At 37.6% G+C, this 21,598-nt stretch overlaps 1 long non-coding RNA gene across 8 annotated transcripts in view; it reads left to right on the top strand.

Moving 5' to 3' along the window:
* Positions 1-21,598, top strand: part of LOC119862270 — a 38,625-nt gene that overhangs the window by 8,664 nt on the left and 8,363 nt on the right. For 2 of the 8 annotated variants that reach the window (XR_005295233.2, XR_005295236.2), the window contains 6 exons: positions 2,361-2,394; positions 11,484-11,606; positions 15,661-15,743; positions 19,108-19,202; positions 19,888-20,034; positions 21,026-21,157. This is a non-coding gene — a long non-coding RNA (uncharacterized LOC119862270). Of the gene's footprint in view, positions 1-1,703; positions 1,803-2,360; positions 2,410-11,483; positions 11,607-15,660; positions 15,744-19,107; positions 19,203-19,887; positions 20,035-21,025; positions 21,158-21,598 lie in introns of all 8 variants that reach the window. The other 6 variants (XR_005295231.2, XR_006274524.1, XR_006274525.1 and 3 more) reach the window with 5 other exon arrangements.

The raw sequence follows: 21,598 nt of genomic DNA, 5'->3' as shown, positions 1-21,598 counted from the left end.
AGATTAAAGGGAGGAACCCATTGTAGCAGAACCAATGAAAAAAATAATACCTAATCAGCCCGAAGAATGTAGGAAGAAGAATAAGACCCATATTTCTAAAATGATCCCATCAGCGAGGAAGAGGAATCAGGAGCACACATGAAATAAACAAATAGGAGGCAAATAGGAATTCTATAAGGAAAATACAACTAGGAAAAGGACAGAAAAGTTTGCCCCACCCACATGTAAAGCAATGACTGAAACACTGAGAAAATGGTGACAAAAGACATAACAGCGAGAATAAAAAGGAGAGGGCTGAAGTAAATGATGGTCAGACTTTGAGATCAAGTTGAAGGGACTTCAGTTATCTATCTCCATCAGGCAGGAATGTCTTTAATAACAGCAGCTACAGTCAATTCATCTCTGTGGTGAGATTTTGTTCCCACCCCCTAAAATAAACGTGGTGAATAAAATAGATTTTAGTGTTTAACCACATCGCGTTATACTGTAATAACAGCTCCTCTAGTCTGTAATCTACAGATTACTGCATTTCTAAGGTAACCACGAATGGCATCGAAAGCAGCACTTCTGAAAATGACAACATGATTAAACTCTGCTCTACACGTATGAATATTTTAATTCGGATGGGGATTCTAATGCAGGGTCTTCAATTCCAGCAGTTTTTAAAGGACTATTCAATTCTGTCTCAGGTATAATGATATCAGTTGATGTGTGATGGTAGGTTATGTACAACTCTGCTTCAGACAGTCATGGTAAGTAGCAAAGTATACAAAGCTAGAAATCGACAAGGACTCTGCCAATCAACCCTAAGGTAGACTATGTAAAGAGTCTGGTGAATTTTTGCATAGAATAAGTGTTATTGTCTCCATATTAAAGGGACTAGCTGCAGCGGATATCTTTTCTTTGGGGGAAAAACCCAAACAGGGTGTCACTGACTAAGTCAATACGACCGAGAGAAAGTTTTAGAAGCAGCTCGAATGATACTATTTTCTGAGAAGGATGGAGGCATCTTAAACTAGGAGTCTCAGAGCAGAACTGATGGGGAAATGGCTTTTCACTTCTCCAAGTGCTAATTTTGCTACCGAAGCTAGCAACAGCTACAAATATGCAACTGGTTACTTAATATCTAAGAAGTGGCCGAAAAAATGGCTTTTCATTCCTTTGTATGCCCTTAATCCAAACGCTATTTTCTCCCTAAATAAATGGCTGCTGCTGTTATAGGTCTTGGGGGGTGGGGTAGAAGAAGGGAGGGGAGAGGTATATTAGATGAATTTCATGTAAGGCTAAGGGATTCATACTGCCCTGTTGGATCACTAATGCAACAGGAAACCCCAGGATAGACAGAGACTAATTAACAATTTTCCATAGTTGAAGCGATTTTTAAGAATCCCAGTGGATTAGACCAATATGTTCAGGTGTGAGGCCAGGAAGGCCTATAACGCCTCCCACTATAATCTTATAACCTCTTTACCTAATTCCTTAGATTGCAGATAGGAAGAGTCTGACCCTCGAGGTCGTAAAGAGCTTGGTTTCATTAACCCTTCCTGCTCCAGCACAGAACCAAGGTTAACTAAACTAATCTAAAGGGTGTGTGTGTGTGTGAGAGAGAGATGCTAGGGAAGAAAGGAGATTGCAGTAGTGTGAGATTCAGTGTGGCTGCAAGGTTTAAGAACTCTGATCCTTCTTATTCCTTTTTTCTCTAGTACGAAGGAAAATGGAAATGGAAAGAAAACTGTTTTGCCTGCCTATGAATAGATATACACACATTCATGCATAAACCTTATAAATATATGCACACTTCGGTAAAACAATATTTTTGATTTACTTCATTGCAAATTTTCTTTTTCCCTACTTTTAAAACGTGGAGTAAATGAAGTATTCTAAAAATGTCAGATATTGCAAAAAGAAAAGTATATTTACTAGCTCCAAACAATTGCTTTAGATTCCTCTCCATAGTCAAATTATAACTTTTAAAGAAGAAATCTAGAAATAATTCTCAAAGTATATTTGCCTGCTAGCACACCTGGCTGATATATTAATAGGTAGTTGCAGTGTTTTGATTCAAGATTAATCACTGATGTTGAAAGTTAATAACTCTCAAATTGTATCTAAATGCCTATATATGTATTTACACACAGAGAATAACATTGTAGAAATTTGCATTTTTGCTTCATATTCTCTGTTCTTAAATCTTTTAACATGATATTGAATTGTATCTTTGAATGCTATCAAACTACTTTTTAAGAAATGAAATTGTTTGCAGGTTTCTATGTATTTCACACAATATTTGTCATATACAAATCTTAACTTATACATTTGCATTGGTTTTTTTTTTGTTTGCTTTGTTTGCTTTTTCCCAGTATGAAGATAGAAATATGTTAACTACTGAGGCAGGTGGGTACATTTTTGGTGAGTATGTTTAAATATGATCTCTGCATACATTTATTTTATTTTCAAATTAACAAGATAACTGGAATAGCAAAGAATATGAAAGATAACTGTAATATGTTCCTGTCTATTTAACACACTCTGATTTTAGAATATAACTATATTTTAATCTATCATTCCGCTAAACAAAATTTTTTTAAAAAATGTAACCCCCCCAATAATAGTAATCATTACCTTTTATTTTTACTTGTCTTCCTTTCAACAGACCTAATAATGAAGTCTTTCTAGTGGCTTGTGATTTTTAAGAGACTAGTCCAAAAATAATTAGCAGAATCTTAAGCAGTATGGAATCATATACTTATTAAATACTCAGCTTTAAAATAACATTATCAAATATAAAAACTGAGCTACATTAATTTTTATTCATAAAAATTCTAAGTTTTTTTTAGGTTTTAGGTTTTTTTAAAAAACAGAAACAGATTATTTAGGGAAGCAGTTACTACATTCTAGGGCCTACATTAGGCATTACATAAATAGAAATACAGCTATCAGAAATATCCAATAAGCCTAGACAGGGACAGACAGATGTACACACATAACCACAGCTGAACCACATGACATGAATTTAGGAGATTTTTTTTATCAATTACCTATTTATAGCCCCTTAATTAAAACTTCCCCTCCTCTTAAAGGCTGAAGCTTTCTTGGAAATATTTTAAATGCATATTTTAGACTCTGTGTTCTGAATTGAATGAAGATGAGCTATTTTACGCAATAGTGAAATCCTTCTCTGTACTGAGTGTATAAGAATCAACTGTCTATCAATCTAGTTATACATTTCTTCACATTTTCTCCCTTATTTTTGCGGACACCATTTAAAATGGTGCTAGTTTTGTATGAAAGTCTAATGTCTATTTATAAGGAATTAATCAGTCTTATAAAAAATCCTATATGTTTGAGGTAAATTGGATGAGATTTTATCATGTTAAAGAATTAAACTAAACTGAAAACAGTACAGCAAGGGGATATCAGCAAACAGTGAAAAATGGCAGGTGTGGCCTTTCGTGACAAGCTTGCCTTATATCAAGTGCCAGGAAGAACAAATTTTAAAAACTAGGACCAGTTTTAGGTTTGAATAGGAAACAATTACATACAACTTTATTTCCAGCTACAGTATTTAATTTGATCTAAGTATTATCTGATAATGAAATAACCCTATTTTGGATTTTAAATATATTAGTGCTTATAAATATGTTATGGTTTCAATCATATCCTAATCTTAGATATACTTAAGTATTCAACCTTCTCCAGACACAGACCTGGTAGCTGAAGTCAGTGGAGTCATTTCAGTCCCTATATTTACCCTTTATATTATAGTATATTTTGTTACTAAATCTAAGAAGCCTTGCTACAAGAGGGAAAATAAATTCATAAATCGAGTGAGATCATTTTCGACACTAGCAATTTAGTGTTATGCAGAATACAGTTATTTACTTCAGCCGTTCTTTACACTTATATTCAGCAAACATCTCTGATAGTGACTTGCAAATGTCATTTTGGCACTTTTAAACCTTGTGAAGTTCTTCACCTAAAAATGAACCATTTTGACCGACACTGAGCAGTTAACCTGCCCTATGTGTTTCAGATCCAGTTGCAGTGCTTCATAGGGAGATGAAATTGTCATCCAAATAATAGACCTGAGAACTGGGTTGCTTTAGAATGAGAGGGGATTCTTTAAAAAAAAATGAAAACCCACCCGCAATAGTACAGCATGTCATACACCAATAAAACAGTTTTGATACATTGCTCATGGGCTTCTCTACCACATAAAGTTTTCTTAATAATAAACAAGAAACTTTATCCCAGTTAAATTAAAATAGGACAGATGTTGGGTATGGTTCAGATTATCCAGCCTTTCACCTCTTTGCCTTTGGTACAAAGGTGTCTGACTTTTTCTTCATACTACGTCAGTTTCTAACTCTAAGGTATTATTCCTTCCCTAGCTTTCTACTTTTATTTTATGTTATTTTACTGTCTAAAATTCAAAGTATTAATTCAATAACAAACATTCTATTCTTTGGATTGCTAGACCCAGTTAGTGAGGAGAAGCTTTGGATAAAAGTTTCACATCTGTTAGCTTAAAAGAAAAGTAGGAGCAATAGAAGCTGTTCTTAGATAGCTCAGTTCTGGCTCAGTGGTAGATAACTTTATATTATGATGATAGCGGCTTCAGTATAACTGGCCTCTCCAAGGCCTGACACCTTTAAATTGTTCCCTTGCAGCATGTGTTCTAAAGGTTAAAAATGCAAAAGATCCCATCACTAGAGATATTTAAAACTAGATTAGACAAAGCCCAAGGAAATATAGTTTAGTAGACAATCCTGTACAGACTAGGGGTGGGGACAAACAAGCCTTTTCCATCAACTATTTACAGATGAAGACTATTAAATTTCGATGCCAGTACAATGTTATGAAGAAAGAGTACAGTTTTGTCCGTTTGGAATAACTAAGTTTAGGCTGATATAAGGCACAAATGGAGAGAATTGCCAAAGTTGATGTTTGCATAGTAGAGTTGATAAAGGCTGGCCACTATATGAAAAACACTCCCTGCTTTGCAGCTGATGATGACTTGACACTCAGCTTAGTAAACAACTGTTGAAGGTTAATCAGGATTCTTTTCTGAACTGGATATTTAGAAGCAGGAAAAGTGAAAGCTATTTCTTCCCCGCCCGCCCCCTTCTCTTTTCCAAGGCATTGCTAACTTTTATGATTTTTTTCCTCCTCTTTTACTATCTGTCTTTGTGCCTCAGGGCCAGTGAAAGAACACTGCAGATTCTAGATTGCTTTCAGAGTTTGCCTTTGCTGATGATGGATTACCATGTCAATTTAAACGGCATAGGATTAATTTGTTTCAATGATTTCTCTTTAGGCTGAATGCCAGCCTTTTTTCTATCCCTCCCCTTGCTCTTCAGAATGATAATAATAATAAAACCTTTAAAACAAAACAAAAAACCCTATCCATATCTCACTTTAAGAGACAATAATAGAAATAGACAAGTTAGGTGTAATGTTGCAACACAGTTATAGGTTTGAGTGTTTTTATCTCATTCTAAAAGGCTGAAGCATACAGTCAGTCACATTAAAATGAAATTGGATCCAACGTTTATTCAATAAATACTTGTCTTGTAGGTAATCCAGAGCAGAGTGCTTTTGACACATAAGGACTTAATTTGTCTTGGATAACAAGTTATTAATATGGCACATTTAAACTTGCCACCTACAATAAGGTCATTTAGATCTATAACATGACTCACAGGATGGTTTTAGAGAACTTCATAGAAGCGAGAAACAAAGTCTGAGACTCTGTCCTAGTTCTAGAATGCTACTACATATTTATGCATTTTACTCATTGTTTGGATCTTTTAAGGAGAAAGTTCACTACAAGATTTTTGTGGGAACTGAAGCAGCTACTCAGAGATCAAAATTAGGAAAGCATCTCCAGCTTTTCTTTTAAAACATAACTGAAATGTCCATGTGGAGTAAGTGACTGGGTTTTTTGAAACGAATAATCTTTAAAGCTATGCTGTCTCTGCTAACAAACTCATTGCAGGTTTGAAAGTGAAGCTAACAACATTCGGTTCTGGGGTGAAATTCACATACATTTTGCATATACTTTGTCCATGTGTTTTGCAAATTACTTTTCTTTCAGTAACAAGGAAGGAAGAGTGAGCATAATCCACCCATAAATGTTATTGCTCTAATTTGACTGCGCAGTGTTTGTTCATGCATTAGCTGTACATGTAAAGATAGGTGTTTTATATGGTGGTGATCTGTACATAGCTGAGCACACATGGATGCTTTTGGGATTGTATTGGACTTCAACACCTAAGTGGTGTGCAATGAACTGTTTAAAAAATTGGTAACCTGGAAAAAGAATAAACTCAATTTCAGTCCTTCCTCTGTCCAGGCCTAATAATGCCTGTAAGAGTTGCATTATGACAGATATATTTTGCCTTGTGTGCATGCTATACAGAAGACACTTTTGCAGCCAGTATCTCTAGTTCCACAGTAACTGTGAACTGTATTATGCTGTTTTAAAAGTTAAAGTTTTTGGTTGCTCTCAACATAGTATATTTTGTTTCTATAAGAAATAAAATCTCCATATAAGCTCTTTCTGGGAAAAAGGATATCACACGTAAGTTGAAAAATGCAGGCAAGAAAGGCTAATTGAATGAAAAGAGAGAATTAGGTTAAAAAATAGAGTGCAATCTAGTATCACATTTTTACTAGTGTAACCTGAAATGAAGGTGTCTCAAAGTCCCTAGTGATGCCAGAGTGTTTAGATGTTGGGCACAGATGGAGACACCTATTGAAATGTGTCTGAAGAAGATTAATAGGACTTGTCAGTGTTGGGAAAGCACTGCTTTGCTGTAAATTTCTACTAGCACAAGATGAATTACCGATGAATGCTCAGTTATCAACCCCATCACTATCATTCGACACTAAATCAAATTGAGCAGTTATCTACAATCAGAAAATTTCTTTTAAAAATAGGCATACACCTTTAGGCTGGAAATCGTTAATAAAAGCACCACAGAAGACAATACTTTCTGTGTTTTGTGTGTCTCTTCACTAAAGGCTATATTTTAAAGTTCTCACACAAAAGGCTTCTTTTCAATAATGAACTCCAAGTGCAGTGTACAATTGGGCTTGTCAAATAACAGAAGAAGTTATTCATAAAATATCAGCTTCGTCATATAACATCTTTACTAAGAGCCTGATCCAAAATCTACTAAAGTTAATGGGAGTCTTTCTATTAAGTTCAGTAGGCTTTGGATCAGGTCATGTATCTCTGACACAAGGATTCTTTTCCCCCTGGTGATAATACATAGGTTCTCCTACTTTGGAAGACCATGTATCCTAACCACATTTCAATGCAGAATAGTGGTCAAGACCCATGATATAATAAATAATTAATAATTAATAATTATAATTAATAAGATAATTAATGATCATAAATAACATGTTTAGGAAATGGTAGCTTAATACAATGAAATGTGTGTTGAGTGACTGAAAAGCATTTTGAGCAAGAATTTTTCCTTCCATCCTTTACTGAAGACTTGCGTAACTATAATGAAAATTTACCAGCAAAGGGACCAAATCTACTAGATCTGCCTTTACCATCTTGATTATTATAATTAAACAATATATTTTTGATTAAGTTCTGAGAAATTTCTTCCCTTTACCCAGGGATAGTAATAATTTTGCCCAGCTGATTTATTCTTACATGTTTCTAAAAAGTCAGCTCCCCCTAGCACCTTTTCATTATTATTATAGATAAGAAGAGTCACTTATGTTTAGGGTGGAATGCCAAGGAATTTTCCCTCATCTGATCTATGTTCCCAAGCAAGGGCATAATTCCCATTATGCAGAATCAGGACCTAGCTATCCAAATTTTAATAATAATTCAATAACTTCTCAGCCAAGGAATATATCCATCTTTCCCCTGCCACCTTATCTTACCTGTAGTTTACATCACCTTTTACAAAACATACTACATGCTGTTTACCATGGGCTGCAGCTGGAAAGCCTTTGTGTTTACCACCCCAAAGCCCCTCATTGACCACCTACAACATTAATTGGATAAGTAGTAATAGTGGTTTACTTGTTTATGTTCAAATTCTGATTTTCATGAACTTAAGGCCAGATCCGCAATTGGTGTAAATTGGTGACTTTTAATGGAGTTAGTAGCTGATTTACAGCATCTGTTTCTTCTAATTAAACCCTTTAAAAACCATTCCCTGAAATTAGTTGGAGGGGAAGATCCTTTAAATATGTTGGTATTATGTAGAGTATCGTTGCAATCTTTAACTGTTCAGCAGGAAACATGCAAAGAGAATATTAATAAAGTTCAGTGCAGTGAGAAGCTAGCTAGAGTGCAGCATTGGAGAATTATGAACTACTGAGCATAATCCATAAACTCCATTTGGTTACTATAATACTCCAATCTGTATTTATTACCAACCCACTCTGATGCTTATACAACTAAATTTGCTAGATTTATACACTTTAATGGTTCCACAATGGGAAAAACCTGTGTTCTTTATCTCTCCTTTCCTGTCCCAAATAACCCCTTCCATATACACTCTAGGCTTTTCTAGACCTTGTCTGTGTTTAATCACAGGCTGCAGGACAAAATGTGCATTATTAAGAAATATAAATATTTTCAGAAGCAATCAAAGGGTTGAAAGATTGATTCGGCATGTAGATTGGATTTAATTCGAAGCAGCTTTGTTCTAATGAGGACTACTGGGATACAAAGACAGCAGCCGGTTATGGCCACCAGTTGGGAACTTTGATTCATTACAATAACCTGTCAAGAATTTCAGCTAATCGCTAGGTACTAAGAAACACAGTGCTGGGGTAGCTGGAGGTCTATTGTTTTCAACCTCTCCCTCCAGAGAACAGATTTACATTTCATATTATCTGTTTTACAGCAATGACAATTATGTCTAATTTCTTGCTGCATATGGGGCCAAATCCTGCAGTCTCTTACTCAGGTAAAACTCCTGTTGATTTCAGTCTGAGTTTTGCCTAAGTCTGCAAAGACTTGGCCATCGATGAGACCTGAGTCAGTCATAAATCAGCACAACTACATTGAATTAAATGGATCTGCACTAATTTAGACTGCCTGAGGATCGGGCCTGGTTAGTTTAACAGTGACTTTCATAGCAAACTTTTGGGCCAAATTCTGCTACCCTTACTCATGTATCAACTATAGAACAGGGGCAACATAGAAAACCCAGTAAAAATTGATAAGACCCATCATTAACAAATTTATTGCTTTCCCTTTAGACTGTAAAATATATTATGAAAACTCCTTTGGTGCACAGGGGTAATATGTTACAGGTACTATTAACTTGAGGAATGCAGGACTCCGATAGCTTTACTAAATGTAATTCATATAGTTAGAATCACAATACATACAGGATCAAACACTGACTAGTTCTTCCCCCCACCATCACTTTGTCCACGCAGGCTGAGAAAGCCTGATTTCTCTGAACTGTTTCACCCATCCACAGTTGGAATTCCAAAATGAAATGAAAATGGCTTTAAAATCAACACTACATGGGAGCCTGAGAGAACAAGTTTTCCTTTGTTGTAGGGTATAGTATTATTTGCTGTAGGTTTTTGATATACATTCTAAATTAGGCCTGCAAAGGCATGCTTCATCTTTAATTCATCACTCTCAGCTGAAAGAGATTAGCAATGTCTAGCACGCACCCTTCGCATGGTGCTGACCTCATCAAGTATGGCCTGAAATTAATTAGCCTCATTCATTCCAAATGGAAAAGGATAATGGAACTGCATTTTAGAGATGACCATCACAAATTGTTTGCAGCATATTTAAAAGCCCCCTCTCTTTTAAAACTATGTAGATTAAAATTCTTTCCAGCGCTTGCAAATCAGAGTTATCAAGGCACCAGGAACAGAAACGGCTCAGTCTTATTTGTGGAACTGGAAGTCACATGGTATATATATGCGTGTTGTGTGCCTGTAAAAGAAAGAAGTTTGTCATTGGCAGAACATCTGGAATTAATATAATATTTCCAGGTGCTCTGGCATAGCTGGGCATCAAGCACATGATCTTTAAACATTCTTTTGCTGGATCATTTAAATCAATATGAAATCAGTGTTCCTTTGTCAATCATACATGCAAAGTGCTAACACAAATTCCAGGTTGGCTTTAGAGTCCTACATCATTCATTATCTAATTAGAAATCAGAGCAGACCTGAAACAGCATTCCTTTGAAGCATCCTGGGCAGCAGCTTGGGATACTTTTATTGTGTGACCCACATCATGTTGCATCCTCAAAAAATCTACGGGCTAGATTTTAAAGGTAGTTAAGTGCCTAAAGATGGAGATAGGCACCCAAGTGGTTTTGAAAACCCTACTCGGTGTTTACGCTCATATTTAGGTGCCTAAATACCTTTAAACATCTGGCCCTGTGTCCCTTTCCAGACACTCCACTAGCATTTTAAACTATTGCTGCTGATTCTGTTTAATCACTGAAATATACCATTTCCCCTCTATGGGTAGTTCCCACACCACCAACGGGGGATGAATCAAGACAGGCCAAGGTTCTGAATATTAAATTTGCTCTCTTACCTAGCCAAATATTCATTAGGAGACTCAGGGCTCCGAGACTGATTGTGTAAAATGTTTTTTTAAGGATAAGAGCTCGGTGCCCATGATTTTAATCAGGCCTGGTCTACATTTTATAATTCCTGCCCCTCCCAGTAGCTGTAAGGGAAGAATAAATCCCTAAATGCAGAACTGGAACTAGATAAATACTGATTTGATACATCAGGGTGAACTATAAGTCCATTAATTTCAGTATTCTGGCTCCAGCAGTGTCCTGTGCCCGATACACCAGAGGAAGAATATATTCATAATGCACAAGGCCAGTGCTGAACATGGGGGAAAAACACATTGTGACATCCGTTATGACCACCTAATGCCCCAAAACAAGAGATTTAATTACTGATCCTTTAGCACATATAATACAAATATTTGTCCTGCTAATGTTCCCACTGAAGTCCTAGTGACTTCAAGATCAGACCCATTATTGTTGGTCATAAATGAGCTTGTATATTGGCTATCTGTACCTAGAATGAAACCACTCAGCTCCTTGAGCTTCCAAGTTAAGGTTAGCCCAATAAAATAAAAATAGATGTCAGAAACAGAAGAAGAAGAAATCAGACCGTAGATATAAAGCTAGGGGAAGCACAGGCTAGATTAAATTGTTATGTTAGCCTGTGTAGTGATTTAGTGATTTTTTTTGTAGATTTTATCTCAGCTCAGAACTGTTTCCTCCTAAATTAAACAAAATGTTGAAGACATGAGAAATAAATTGACCCAAAGGTGCACCAATCTGGTTCTCCAGTCATCTCATCCCTAATCCACTGACTGCAACAACCTATCATTTTGGAATATTAAATGTTCCTCATATCTTTCATCTTTCCAAAGTTCATGTCACATCCTCTGAGCTGGACACTTGGGATTTACTTTCCTTTTTGGTTTCTCTGTTAAGATCAAGAGACTTCTGATTCTGCAATGAGGTCAGCTTGAGTGGACGCAGGCACTCAAATGAAGTCCCAGAGGCTGGAAAGATTTGATGATGAATTTTAGCAGACAGAATCCATGCCCTCTGCAGGTACCTTCTCTCTCACTGTCCCCTCTCCCAACTCTCCAGTGACCAAAAAGAAAATGGTGTTTTGTTTAGTTTTTATCATTTGCAGACATTTCATTGGCATCCAGTTATGTGATGTGGCCCATGGGGGACAAGAGATCCAACTTAAAAATGATCTGGATACCTGCTTTTAGGAATAAGTATGTTTCCAAATAAAGCCAGCTTTTTAATCCAGCCTTAACTATATTAGTACTGCAAATTAATATATGCTACACTCAGAGATTCAGATGTTTGATTTGTCATAATTAAATATTGTTTTATTTCTTGCATAACAGTTAAACAAAAAGGCCTACTTGCAACCTACTAGTTTTTGAATCCAATCATTCAAGATACAAGTTAGCCAGTGATTTAAAAAAACTAACTCATGATGGTTATTACTATGGATGGCCAATTTTATCTCTGGTGTAATGCCACAGATAACTATGGAAGTGCACTAGAGATAAATTTCACTTGTTCTTTTTAATATAGACATCTTGTAATAATCAGATTACTTTTAAGTAATGCAATTGGATTACACAGCTGGATTCAAAAAAACAGTTTTGCGTGTACACCGATCATTTGATTCACAAATACAGGAAAACTCAACAACTGTTTTACAGTGGATATCAACACTAGACTACAATTTAGAATAGTAAGAAAGGAAGGAATCTCCCCCCTCCTCCCCACACACATATTCTGCAGTTAGGCAGAATGTAATTACCAACACTGGAATTTGGCCACAACACTATGAGTACACCAAGAAAATTTTTGCCCATTGAAGCAACAATTTACTCACTTTCAATAACGGCATTCATGAGGCATTGCAACAGATGGCTTACATCAGTGGGTAACTTTATGTACTCCTGCTGGCTGCCCTATTCTAGGCACAATGTTGTGAGTTCAAGATGGAGGATCATCCTTAACTCTGAATGCTCTTTTGTGGGTTTAAGTCAGATCTTTAGCCTAGGCAAGGATTTTTGTTGTTATTCTTTTTGAGGGTAGGGGAAAATTTTGTTAATGCATACGGATAGAAAAAAAATGTTTATACTGTATCAGGATCAAAGAGTTATTTGTACTCTTGCTACAAGTCCCTGAACCAAAGCTTATGGGGGACTTTTTAAAGGTCCAAAGAGCAGTTAGTCATCCAAATCCCAATGAAAGTCGGTGAGAGTTTGGAGCCTAATGAACATGAGTGTAGAAATGTCCCTTTACGGTGATGTAGTGCTATATCAGGCCTTTTTGGGTTTTGACTCATGGTCTGTTTGTACTTGGCATTGACATGCTGTGGGTTCTCCTTCATCACTTGTGGCATTACTGAGCCACTCATATCTAGCAAGCATGCATACTGACACAGAAAATATGTTGATTAAGAGTAGCCATTGTGTGAAGCCGTCCTTTACCACACTTAATTTTCTTTTCTTTTCTTTTCTTTTCTTTTCTTTTCTTTTCTTTTCTTTTCTTTTCTTTTCTTTTCTTTAACACCAACTATTACTTCTTGGGAGTAATTACCAACATTTCTATCAATGACAGTGCTAGAAGACCACAGCCAGTACTTCTTGCTCACTTCTATCTATCTATCCTGAAACTAGGCAAACTATTTCAAATGCTTATAAGTCAAAGATTTGGGCTTGAAGGCTAACTTTATATATGATGCCTCTCCTGCCAGTTAGAGCCCTGCTTATAGAGTCCTCACACACAGCCCAGGGAATTGAAATTAGAGGGGCTATTTGAATTTAGGGGTGATGGTGGAGGAAGAGTTGGAAAATGACTAAATTGGCAACACTGCAACTGTTGACTGATGGGGGAGTTTGAGTGTGGGTGTATGTAAGGAAATCCCTGGCCCAGGCAACAGTTGTTGCGCCATAAGACTAGTTGTACATGGGGCTTCATGTGTTACTTCATGTCAGACTCTATAAGGCTAGGACCTAAATCCTTAACAAACACAGTACTAGTGAGCCCCCATGTAATAAAAATATGGCTGAATTCTGCCCATGCAGTCCCTTTGAAGTCAAAGGGACAGATCCCTAGCCTACTCTAAGTTCTCCTTTGCACCGCTCCAACACAAGCCCAGCATCAAGCTGCGCCAATAAGGCAGTTAAGGTTTCCCTTGACATAGGAGAATCCCTCTGCATTATGAAGCTGGTTTAGCAGTCTTTACACCACCTGCTCCCCTACTGTAGGATGGGAATGTTCAGGTTTGGGCTGGGTGATGAGAAGGGACTGTGACAGGGACTGGCGGGTGTGGGACCAAGGCATACAAGGCCAAAAGAACTGTCATTCCAGCTACTGCTATAACTTGTGCCAAGTGGTGATTCAGCTCCCAGCTGACACAAAAGACCGGGGTGGCACAAATGTACCTTTGCCTCTTCCCCTCATCTGCCCTTAGTGTGAACCCAGTGAAGCTCAGGCAGAAGTTGGTCCATTGACCAAATAAGTTGGATATAAGTTGGGTCTTGGTAAGGTACAGTATGAACCAAATACTTCCTGCAAAAATTAGTGCACTGTGCAGGCTACATCTAACAAATAGGTTTAATATTAGAGATGAGGAAGACATTTCAGATAAAATAAGTCTCCACCTGAACCTACACCTGCTTCTCAAACTAACCTCAATCTGTTCCTTTTCTATCCATTTTCTGGATGAAGAAAGCAATGTAGTGGTGTTGCACTATAATGAATCCTGCATCAAAACCTGAAAAGTGCAATGGGTGCATGCTTAATACACTGAAAAATAAACAAATACTATAAATGGAAAGTGAGTGGCCCATATTTTACATTGAGTGTTAATGGATGTGCATGTGCGTGGAAGACTATTGTGGTCAGAGACTGCTGGAATAAAACTGAAATAAGTCATCAGATAAAATGAAATGTTCCCAGTGACACTCTTAGGGGACCATGCTCCTACCTAAAAATAACACTGGAATTACACACAGAAACACTCCCTGGGATCTGGCAAGCACTTCTAAGTGGGCTATGCAGTCTGCTCAGTTCTTATAGTAACTGTGCATGTTAAGTAAACACACAACAGTCACAGAATGTCATCACAAAGAATGGACTGATTAACAGCACAAAATTATGTGGAATAATTTAAACTTTATATCCACATATAAATATATGTCTATATATATTAATGGGCTTCCCCTCTGCCACAAGCTGAGTTGTACATGGGTGCGGTTTGAAAGAGAGGCTGGGAGAATGAGAATTGAAACACAGGGCCACCCATGGCTAGCTCTAGAGGATGCTGGTATTGCTTTGTGATAGCTATAGATGAATGATTGTTTGTTGTGTTTTCTGGCAATGTGGTGTCATCTCTTTCCTTCAGATATCCATGCTGCTACAATATATATACAGTGTAGTCTGAAAGTTTAAATATATAAAGAGAAGTCTAAGAATAAAATCCCCTGGTTAATGAGTACTGGCAAAGGCCAGAACGTCAGCTGGTGTAAACTGATGTAGCTCCCATGGAATCCAATGGAGCTATGCTGGCTTACACCAGTTAAGGATCTGGTCCTGCTTTTGCTTCTTTTACTCTGTCAGAACACTGCACTGAAACTGGTGAAATAAGAACGACAGGATTGGACCATGAATGAATGGCTGAGTTAGAAAGCAAATGAATTCCTGCCAAAAAGTTCAGCAATGATTCAGAAGTATGTAAAGTGTCTGCTCTGAAAAGTGTCAAGTAGCATTTGTGACCAATTATCCAAAATAAAGAGGGGCAGACTTATGTTTACACATACTAATCTGCAGACAAAGTTTGAAAATTACAATTCATGAACTTGTAACATTTTTTTCCCCAGTCCTGGCACTTATGCATGTGCACATTTCCTTGTGATTAACAGGAAAACATTGTTACAAAAGTGCACACATGCACGCACGCACACACAGAGAAAAGAAGAGTAAAGGAAACTGCCACGTAGCAGCAAAATAATTAAATATTCCATGAAACAAAAAAGATCATGGATCATTATATGAGTAAAATAGCTTTATCAGTTGGGCTGAAAAATTATGCATAATGTGTCTGGATTTGTTATTTTTTCCCCAGCTGTGAAGCCCTGGGAAATAATCTACACAAAAGAATTTCGGAAATGAAAGCTGTCTCTGCTATCTCCTGTTTAATTAACACAGGTATACCAATTTAACCCCATTTATCAAGATATTACAGATGAAACTGTAACTAACAGATGAGAATATTACTGTTAGGGCCGCAAAGCAAGATTGTTGATTTTTTGGCCAGGTCTCACAGGTTTGAATGAGTTTGTGATTCAAATTTAGGCAAGGTTTATTTTTCAATTGATAAAGGTTTATAGGGCCTTATCCCCCCTCCAAACTTAACCCTAAGAATGGCAACAGCTTTAAAAACGATCCATCTTTCTTTCTAACAGGTTCCTGATGTTAAGGGCCTGACCTTAAAAAGAGTGGTGCACAGGTCAGGCTACAAGGGAGGATATGGGAGTAAGCTACCCCTGACCTGCAACCCTACCAAAAGCAGCTATTTTAATAGCCTGTGCAGTGTTTTCCTGATCAGCACCTGAAGAGATGCCTTCAAGCTAATTCCCAACATATTAACTCTATGAGCACTGAATGATATACTGTATCAGTATGTATATTTCATTTCCAGCCTGGCTGGAAATACTTGATACCATAAGAGCTAAATGTGCCTTTTAAAGCACCCAAATAAAAGTTCACAGATGCTGCATCTCTTCAGCTCCCACTGACTTCACTGACATTTATGGGTGCTCTGCACATTTGAAAACCAGGCCACTTACATCTAGGTGTCTAAATATAGATTTAGGAGCTTAATATCAGCCAGCCCGGTTTGCAAACTTCTGATTTTAAATTCCCTATTAAGAGAAAAGGATACAGCATGGTTTGCAGGCGTGCAAGCTTCTTTGTCCATGTGCCTCAAATCTTGACCTAACAAGACTCATCACTGTGAATGAGTGGGTGGCTATGTCTTCATGGCCCACCCATGTCCTTAGCCTCTCTCCTAAGAAAATCAAAAATGGGTGATCATTAGTACTAACTGTGTCACTTTTTATGGTGAAGCTCACATTTGTCTATCAGTAAACAGACAGAGCTGGCCTAACTCATTTCACACTAAGAAAAGGAGTAGTTGTGGCACCTTAGAGACTAACAAATTTATTTGAGCATAAGCTTTTGTGAGCTACAGCTCACTTCATCGGATGAGCTGTAGCTTATGCTCAAATAAATTTGTTAGTCTCTAAGGTGCCACAACTACTCCTTTTCTTTTTGTGGATACAGACTAACACGGCTGCTACTCTGAAACCTGTCATTTCACACTGGTCACCAAACAGCCTCTGGATAGTAATGGCCTTTGGACCCTTACCAGCTGTGCTGGATTTGAATTCGTGAGCTAGAGATGAAAGGCAATATATTGCATTACAAAGCCATTGGGCTATCCAGTCCCCTGAACAGACACTTCATTAAGATAAACAAACACTTCCAGGCAGTATTAAGCAAGGAGTTAAAAAAAAGAGGAAACATCTGCAATTGTGAATGCTTATTTGTAGCAGCTGCCTTAAAGCAACACTGAAGGTGGCTGCAGCAATGTTGCAGTGGCTGCTCTAGAACACTTAAAAACCAGCATGATTTTCTGATAATTAAAAAACACCAGCAATATCCATTACATTACCTTTGGCGTCCCCTTCTTGGCACCATTCTGTTCCCTCACATCTCCTCGAAGAGGCATATCTGTAAAGCATGCAAACCTTAAGAGTACAGCGAAATAGTGAATTATAAGTAGCTAGATGTTCTAACAGGTTCACAGGGACCCTGCAGGGTGGGCCATACCCATTTCCCAAGATGAGATGAGCAATGTACTGTTGCATTACAACACACGGCCTCATGCCTGAAAAATAATTGCAATCAGTGCTCCAGTTTCCAAACAAGCTCAATGTTTTACAGGGAGGAGAGGCAAGACTATGTAAGATGTTCTCAAAATAGTATCCATTATTCTTCTACTTATGTCTGATGAAGCTGTGCTTGGGGCGTGATCTGAGTGATGGGGGCAAGGAGAAGATGGATCTAAGTCCTTCCCTCAGGGCATCTCAAGGTCAGTTTAGCCTGTGGAGTAATTTAGAGCAGCCTCAGAAATACTCTAAAGTACATCAGAAACAACAACTTTCTAGGGGTCACTGTGCTGGGCAGGATTACTAAAGCACAATGTGCTCTGGATATGCTCCCTCAGTCCCTACCATGTACATGACACCAACATAGATGGCACCTGTTGGACAAAGAGTAATTGGCTTAATCTGCAGCAAAGGAGATTTAGGTTAGATATTAGGAAAAATGTTTATAAGGATTGTTGAGTACTGGAAAGGGTTTTCAAGGGAGATTATGTAATACCCATCATTGGAGGTATTTATGAACAGGCTAGACAAACTCTTGTCAGGGATGATCTATGTATACTTGGTCCTGCCGCAGCAAGAGGGGATGACCTCTCTAGATCACTTCCAGCCCTATATTTAGATGATTCTATGACATATACATTGTGAAGAGAGAGCTCTGCCAGCTATGATGCCCAAAGATTCTCCCTATGCAAAGAGAATCCTCAGCTCTCCACTCCCTGAGCAGCACAAGGCGCTTTTGGGGGATGAGGGAGACTGACAATTTCTTTAAGACACCGCTTTGTTCTTGTTGTCTAACCTTTAGGAAAAGAAAAACACCACAATTTGCCAGTGTACAGTTCTCTTATTTGTATGTTATGTGTTTAATGCAATACAGTCTGGAAAGCAACTTAGTACCAGTTACTGGGGAGGAGAAGCACTCTTGCATCCTACCCTCCATTGAAAGGGAGAGAAGTGGAGATGAAATGAAATGTGTACGTCTTTGATGTGTGTTCATGTTCTATACACCAGTGCCTATGCCTGAGTCATTTAACAACAGAAGACTTGCAGTCAAAAGTACCTTGAAATGCTGATATCATCCTTGTCTAGATGTTCACAATCAGGCATTGTCACAAGGGAATCAAGGGATAACACAACAAAAATCCAGATGAGGTATCCATACAAATGGGTGGACATTAAATAGCATTCAAAGTTCCTTTACTTTACTGAGGAAGAAGGTGGGGGATAAGAAAACAGCAACATAAAAATCTTTGTAATATATTATAGAGGCAATGAGAAACCTATGCAATGTTTGTATTGTTATATTGAAGAGAATCCACTACTGTTGCTTGAATGTACTGAGAACTGGAAAAGGATGGGCCTAACCAGGACACATCTGATAATTTTCCTACAGTCTCACAAACCAACACTGATCCTAATTAATTGGAATTGGTCTGGCTTGAATGAACTTGTATTCTCAGACTGAGTCAGAAAGACTCCCCTTCACTTTTTCTCTTTGCTGTTTCTGACTGAAAGACAGGAGACTCTCTTTGAAGTTTGCATTTGCTCTTTGCATGATATGTTTGTAACACTGTGATAGCAAAAGCTTTTGAATCACAAATACTCTTGCTTTCCATTTTCAGCCAATTAGGTGCAAGTTCTTGTTGCCCAATCCCCACCTTCAGCCAAGGAACAGGTATGAGTAATCCATTGAAAGGAGAAAATTAAAGACTAGAAGGTAAGCAAGGGCTAAAGTAAAACAGGCATATTCACGTGGCAGGAAATGATTCATTTTTATACCAAAAGAAGATTTCAGATGGGAGTTCTCACCGTCTTGGAATTATCACAATGGCTGAGGCTTGATTCACTGCAAAGACAAATGCATAGTTTTTTCACTGTTTAGTATTATTATTATTTCACTCTGGGATCAAGAGGGAAATAAAGTTGGGTATTGAAGGAGAAAGCCCCAAATTTAGACACAATTAGAGCAAGAGTAAAATTTAAGGGCAAGTGGATTCATGTTCAAGTTAGAGTTTCCCCAGTGCCAAAGTCATCTTTAATCCCCAGCCCAGCCATAACGCTTTACTTGACCATTTCTTGTTTTATTCAATAAAGCATATATTATTACCATAGCAACAGCTGCATCATTTATACATCAAATTATTTTATCAGTTCAGCCCCTTGAGATTTAGCATTTCACTTGTAAGGGATCCTATAATACACATTAGTTATGCAAACTCTACCTTCTGATGGATTGAGTAATTTTGTTATGCTATTTGTATTTTATAGTGCATCGAAACATTTCCTTGCATTTTATTTGAATATCTTAGGATGTTGTAAGGAAATAATACAAAGGTGAAAAAATAACTCTTAGCATATAATATGGACATAACTTACATGCATTACAATCTCTTCTTTGGCAGCTGTCATTCCAGTCTAGATTGTGAGACCCTCACTCATGTTGGCCTAATACCTTTGCTGTCCCATCAAAATCAAGAAGCAAGAAATGGCATAACTAATGTGTACTGTCGAAATCAATGGAACTCCTTGGGAGCACAGTTCTACTCAATGTGAGTTAAGGTTGCACAATTTAGCCCTCTAGTAACTGTTATTACTATTGCTACTTGGAACAAACTTTATTAAGTAGTTTTGACTTATTTAAATATTTAAATACATTATTTGAAATGGCAATACTACTACTACTAATATAATTCATTCTTTCTTTGACTATGTGATTTGTCCTATCCTGCGCATCATGAAGGGTTATTCTTGCCCCAGCTAGCATTCATTCTATCTACCCATCTAAATCTTCCAATGGAGAGCCTCAGATTTCACTTTATGTGTCTGCAGATAATACACAGAGGGCTGCCCAGACAATGACAAGGTTGTATTTAGGAGGTAGAGATAGCAACACGACTCAAAGCCTTTCTAACTTCTGGAGGGTTTGATGCATTTACTGAAGTCTGGCCAACATGACCTGAGGGTATTTGCATTGTTGAGAAACTTCCAAACGTTCTGCCTCCCTTTCTTCCTCTTTCTATCCGCAACAAGTCCTTGAATTACCTCTGAAGACATTTAAGGTAAGAAAGGGAGCATTAATTTTTGTTGTGGGCAAGAAGTTAATCTATTTAGTTATATCTAGGATGTAGTATCTAGTATTGTAGCACCGGAGCACAAAACACAGTAATTCTGCAAAGAGATTTCTATAGGAACTCTGCCTCTTCCTTAGGAAGCTTTGCCCCTGCCTCTTTCTCTTTTTCTTTCATTTTTGCTGTTCTCATTCCTTGTCTTTGGTTATTGCTAAAAAGCTTTTGTAAAACCTGAATATGGAGAATGTTTTGTTTGGATTAGGTCTTATACCTTCCAGTACTTTTGTTCCACAGTTGAGGACACAGAAACCAAGAACACCTTAGCTCTGTCTCCTGTGAGTTTTGTCTAGCCGCATGTAGGTGCATCATCCCAGAGAAACACAGCTGTCATTAGAAGACACTCTCTGGTGTAGCCGGGCCTCAGCTCATTTTAATGTCATATGATTTTTTCTCTCTGTCTTTTCCTGCTCAGGACGAAAGCTGCTGCATTCTGCATAAGTGAGTTTAGTAACCTCCATCTTCAACTCTGGATACTGAGAACTGCTAAGGCCCAGCCTAGAAATGATGAACACATAGATCATTGTAGCCAGATCCTCATCTAAGTGTAAGTAGTGTAGTTTCCTGTCAAACTATTGGAGGAGGAAATAATTTCTTGCCCCTGTTGCTGCCTTGATATCCAGGATCAGGGTGAGTCCAACAAGACCCCAAGGCTTTGTGACTGATGGTCAAATTCAGTGAAAAACAAATGCAGGGTTTAGTTAGTAAATTTCTTCACAGACTCAGACATGCAGGGTTTGTACTGCCTAAAACCACACAGAACTCACTTGTCTCCAGATTTCATCACAAACCCCAAACTCAGTGTAGGTTCACTGAAATATTCACTGAAGTTCATAAATCTTTCAAATGAACCTAAGCCGAACCATCACCCATGGTAGATTCTTATGGTTTTGACATTAAAATCAGACAAAATACCCAGCAGTTTTTAGAATGAGTTAGGCTCTGAGATATTGAGTCCATTCTAAACATGAAACTCAGAGTAAAATGG

Source organism: Dermochelys coriacea, chromosome 10 (assembly GCF_009764565.3).
Source record: "Dermochelys coriacea isolate rDerCor1 chromosome 10, rDerCor1.pri.v4, whole genome shotgun sequence".
In the NCBI taxonomy this organism is placed as follows: domain Eukaryota; kingdom Metazoa; phylum Chordata; order Testudines; family Dermochelyidae; genus Dermochelys; species Dermochelys coriacea.
The sequence above is the reverse complement of the archived record's forward strand: the minus strand, read 5'-3'. Positions and strand labels throughout refer to the sequence as shown.